This window comes from Callospermophilus lateralis, chromosome 10 (genome assembly GCF_048772815.1).
Source record: "Callospermophilus lateralis isolate mCalLat2 chromosome 10, mCalLat2.hap1, whole genome shotgun sequence".
Classification (NCBI taxonomy): domain Eukaryota; kingdom Metazoa; phylum Chordata; class Mammalia; order Rodentia; family Sciuridae; genus Callospermophilus; species Callospermophilus lateralis.
The window spans coordinates 101,059,762-101,065,308 of NC_135314.1; the positions used below are offsets into that span (position 1 = coordinate 101,059,762).

At 29.4% G+C, this 5,547-nt stretch overlaps 1 non-coding gene across 1 annotated transcript; it reads right to left on the reverse strand.

The window, feature by feature from the left end:
- Positions 1 to 5,172: 5,172 nt before the first annotated feature.
- On the reverse strand, positions 5,173 to 5,307 carry LOC143409034 (U8 small nucleolar RNA). Its single transcript, XR_013092550.1, has one exon. It is a non-coding gene; the product is annotated as a U8 small nucleolar RNA (small nucleolar RNA).
- Between the last annotated feature and the right edge of the window lie 240 nt (positions 5,308 to 5,547).

A 5,547-nucleotide genomic window follows, 5' to 3' on the forward strand; every position in this document is an offset into this window, starting at 1 on the left:
CGGCCGCACACACACACACACACACAAAAGGTTAAAACATTAACCAGTCCCAAATCCTGTCCACACTCAGCGGAGGAGCTAAAATAGGCTGATAATGTGAAGAGAAGGTAGTCGTGGGAGACAACCTATGGTGTGCTCATCCCAGGAAGACTGCTATTGCATTCTATGTGCCCAACTACATCATATAATTTGATCACATGGAGGAAATACTTTATCTATTTAGTAGCTGATATTTTCTAATAATTTCTTATTGCCTTTCTTTAAACTGTTCTCTTTAAAGAGACCCAAGAAATGTATCTCAGGTTTTGTTTTTTTTTCTAAGCATTTCTTTTTTACAATAATACTTGCTATTTTGTATAATGACAAATTTAATTTTATATTTTTAAACAGGAAAGAATGAATTGTAATTTTGTATCATATATTCAACACTTATATGTTATAAGAAATTCTCCAACTTACACATAACAATAAAGGTATCTTGAGAGCATCTGATGTATATGTAACACATCATAATGGCAAATTCATGTTTATAAAACTCATTATTTTATGTGCTAAATTTATATTTGATCCAATATGTTAATACCAGCTTTACTGTCAAAATGCGTTTATAATAAGTGGCCTTGATGAATTTACATATTTTTCAGAGTTGATTGTACTTTGATACCAACAACCTCTTACATTCCATACAGTATGTACAGTAGCCTTATAAACTAATTTTTCTTTAAGTTTTCTGTGATATTGTGAAGAATTTGGCATGATTGTATTTTGTGACCTAGCCAAATCTGTCCTATTATTTATTAATGTGTGTTTTTAATATTTAAATTATTACTATTCTCTAGTTTAATTTCTAAAAGTCTTTGTTTCTGCTTTTGTTGTTGGTACAATTCCCAGCATAATCCCATGGTTATGACAATTTTGTCTTATTCTGGTTATTTTAACCTAGATTTGATAAATTTATACAGAATATTTCTAAATTTTTGACTGGTTCTACTTACTTTCAATTAATTCAGGTATTTAAAATTTATCAATAAAGTAGACTTTTTATAAACCTACCTAAAATAAATTTAGTCTTGGAATATGCATCCATTCCTTTGGATAATCCCTTTCTCATCTTGTGTGCTGGGTCCAAATCATTTTCTTCTAACAATCAGAATACAGCAAAGATAGTGAGATGTTTCTTCTGAGACTAAGTTATAAATATTGTGCACTTCATTATGATTATTCTCTCTCATGCTTACCTGTTCTTCTGATGAAGCTAACTTGTCATTGATTAGATATCACTTGCATAAATACATATGGCAAATAATTGAGACCAGACAGCTTCAGGTTGACAGTCAGTGATGAACTAAGTCTCTCCAAATATATGCATAATGTATTTGTTAGAATTGGTCATTTCTAACAGTTCTTATCTTCAGTGTATTTATTGAGTCATTTTCAAACTTCAATAATCTTGCTGAACACGTTGAATGCTTCCTTGAATAAGCATCATGTTTTTGAAGAAGTAAATCAAAGTAATTCATCATGTATAAATAATTTTATGTGGATTGCAAGCTATTTTCATATTAACATTTGATAAAGAAACTCCATGTTACACCATACATGACATAATTTTATTTTTAATTAAAGCACAATAAATAATTAAATAGTTTTAAAAACATTAAATGCTTAAGATTCAAAAATAGAACTAATTCAAATTATATAATTTAATTTAGTTCCTTGAAATTAAACAAAAAATGTTTTTAAATAGGTTGAATTGCTCTAATAAGTCAATCAGTTATACATCAACTTTGAAATACAAGGAATACTTGATAAATAATAAGATTCTTTAACCTATCTTAATAAACTGTTAATTTTCTTCTGGAAATATAAATTTCAATTTTATTCATTGAAAATGGCTCACTAACATGAGGAATTATCTTATCCTCAGTTAGGTTTGTTTCATGCCATTAAGCACTTTTGTTCATTTTGTGTGACATTTAATTCCTCACATGCTCTAACAGCTCAGTAATTCACATAAAAAGTGTAACTGTGACATTCAAGGAGTGTAATTTGCCATGATTCATGTGAGCAAATATTGTTATGTCACTAAAAATATAGAAATATGGCCAAGACAGTATAGCTGATGACTACTTTTATTTTCTGTCTCCTCACAACTGCCTACAATAAGAATTACTATCAACATTCACAGATGTAATTCTTAGTGAATATTATTGTGTGAAGTTCAATAACTAGTAACAGTAAAAAATAATAAAAATACACCAGACATAAATATTACAAAACATTTTTTAATAAATTATGTGGAGGATTTGTTACATGATCAAATTTACAAGAAAAACTATAGAAAAGTATTATATAGTTAGCATCAATTCATGTTAAAAAACACTGTATGCCACATTATATTACTATATGTAATTGCCTTATTGTGAGAAAGTTCTTTGCTAAAATTCATACACAAAGATGTATTATTTTATATCTGCAGCCTCAATGCTGCTTATTAAAAACAGATTCACACACACATAGAGATACACCAACTCATTTAATGACAACACATTATGTATCTTCCCAAATTTTCCATTGGTCAAAATCTCTTTGGACTACTTTATGCCAGTGTCTATCAAAGGGGTCTGAATTTGGACACCTTCATTTATCAAATCAAACAATTATCGCACTGAGGCAAACTATAATACATATAAGGTCTGAATCAATATAAAATAATGAAGGATGACACTAAGAAAATATCCAAAATAAATATTATTTGAATAAAAATATGAATGTGTTCAGAGTAGTTATCTACTACAGAATATGCTATTCATAAAGATTCACAGTGGGGAAAAACATTTCAAGATTTAGCCCAGAATAGGAGAAGAGGATATTGTTTTCTTTTAGTTGATGCTCTTTTAAAACATATTACAAATATTCTTAATCATATAATTATTCATAATAATTATTCATTTTGTTTTATTATTTCTTTATTCATTATCTTAAAAAAGGCATAAAAATACTGACAGCTTTCCAATTCAGAATGTTTTATAGAATGCGCTAATATGCTAATTTTCATATTTTTGTAAGTGGTTAAAAACTCACTATGGAATAAACAATAGAATAGTATTAAAGAAAAATAATTTCCATAGCATGTGGAAAAAGTTCTTAAAATTACATAACAGCTTAATATTTAGTATGAAGTGTTTGGAGAAGAAAAAAAAAACAGAAAGAAAATGTGGATAGAAAAAAACAATGGGAGAAACATGGTAATTTTCACTTGTTATTTGGATATGTAATTTCTGTTTCTGATACACAGATTTTGGACAAAATCATTCCTGGTTATTTAAAGTTCTTTCTGGCTCTGCCCACCATTGCAAGGACATAGAGATCATAGAGCTGCCATTTCTCTGAGTGATGATAAGAGTGAAATAAGTGATGTTATTTATGTCATGAAGTTGAAAAGTGAAACTCAGGAAAAACAATCAATACTGAAACAAGAAAATTTTTTTAATTAAATATATGTATAAATAAATTTGTCAGAATTTCAGTAACATTGGATATATGTTTAAATTAATATACAAGGCTATAATTTTTATAAATGTTCAAACTCCCAAATATATCTGTACACACAAAAAAAGTAAAAGTTCAAATGGAATTTTTAAATAACTTTATTTTATTGACAAAAAAGCAGAATGCCTTACAATTTTTATCACACATATATAACACAGTTTTTCATATCTCTGTTTGTATATAAAGTATGTTAACACTTAATTCAAGTCTTCATACTTGTAGTTTGGATAATGATGTCTATCACATTCCACGATTGTTGCTTCCTACCCCTCTTCCCTATCCAGAATTCATCTATTCTTCTCATGCTCCCCCTCCCTACCCCACTATCAGTCAGCCTCCTTATATCAGAGAAAACATTTTGCATTTGGTTTTTGGGGGTTGGCTCACTTCATTTAGCATTTTCTTCTCCAGTGCCATACATTTACCTGCAAATGCCATGATTTTACTCTTTTTTTATTGCTGAGTAAATGGAATGAAATCAAAGTAAAAAGTTTCTTCTCAGCAAAATAAACACTCTGTGAGGTGAACAGAGAGCGTACATCCCGGGAGCAAATTTTTATCCCTCACACATCAGATAGAGCTCTAATCTCTAGAGTATATAAAGAACTCCAAAAGCTAAGCACCAAAAAACCCCAAATAACCCAATCAACGAATGGGCCAACAACCTGAACAGACACTTCTCAGAAGAGGATATACAATCAATCAACAAATATATGTAAAAATGCTAAGCATCTCTAGCAACTAGAGAAATGCAACTCAAAACTACTCTAAGATATCATCTCACTCCAGTCATACTGGCAGCTATTATGAAGACAAATAACAATAAGTGTTGGGGAGGATGTGGGGAAAAGGGTACACTCATACATTGATGGTGGGACTGCAAATTGGTACAGCCAACATGGAAAGCAGTATGGAGATTCTTTGGAAATCTGGGAATGGAACCACCATTTGACCCAGTTATCCCTCTCCTTGAACTATACCCAAAGGACTTAAAAACAACTTTAATGCTGATAATGCATTTTTAATTTTCAGTGAATTATGTAGGGAATGGAAGCTAGAAAACAATAAATTTTGTGATAATCTCCATTAAATGTTAAAGAAAGGATACTTGACCGTACTTTAATTCAAGTGAAGATAATAAACATTCATTTAACCAATTTTAAAATAATCATACATGTAAATGAAATACAAATTCAATCTGAAAATATTTCAACAAAAAAAGTCAGTAAGGAAAAATTACATTGAATGTTATCCTGCAACAAAAGAGTTTATCACTTCAAAAGCATCTACTAATTTACATTGATTTACAATCATTTCAATCACTATTAACTATTTCCAGATGGTTTATATATTATAAAATATTTTAACTTTGCTCCAAGTCAAATAGTGTCATATAAAATATAAACATCGAAATCGATTTTAAAAATCACTTCAAAACTGAAAATAATATTTTATTTAATATGTAAAAACATTGCCAATGTATGAAGTCATATGACTTCTTAAGAAATAAAAGGATACTATCTTAAGAATTGTCATGTTTATTATGCTGCTAAAGTGGCTAAGTACTTCATATATATTGCTCCTTCCATTTTTTTTTAATCTTTCAGATCGCCAGGAAGAATCAGATAGGAGCAATCATGGTGTTGCAATTCCTGATTATGCAGGGAAGCTAATCAGGTATCATGTGAACTCCAATTATCATGTTCTATCTGCCCTCCAAAAGGAGAAACAGGTAAGGATTATCCCATCTGATGATTGTTCTCTCCTTTCTTTATAAAAAAATCTCAAAGTTAGCTATGAGGTAGGAAAACAAAATGTCTTATAAATGATTTTGTTAGGACAACAAAAAACATTACAAAACACTTATTAAAGATAGCTATGGTATACAACAGAATATCTGTATTATTATTATGAATACACATTATTTTGATTCATTTTACAGACCATTGAATGGATGCCCAGGCAAAAAAAAAAAAAAAAAGCTTTTTAGTTTTC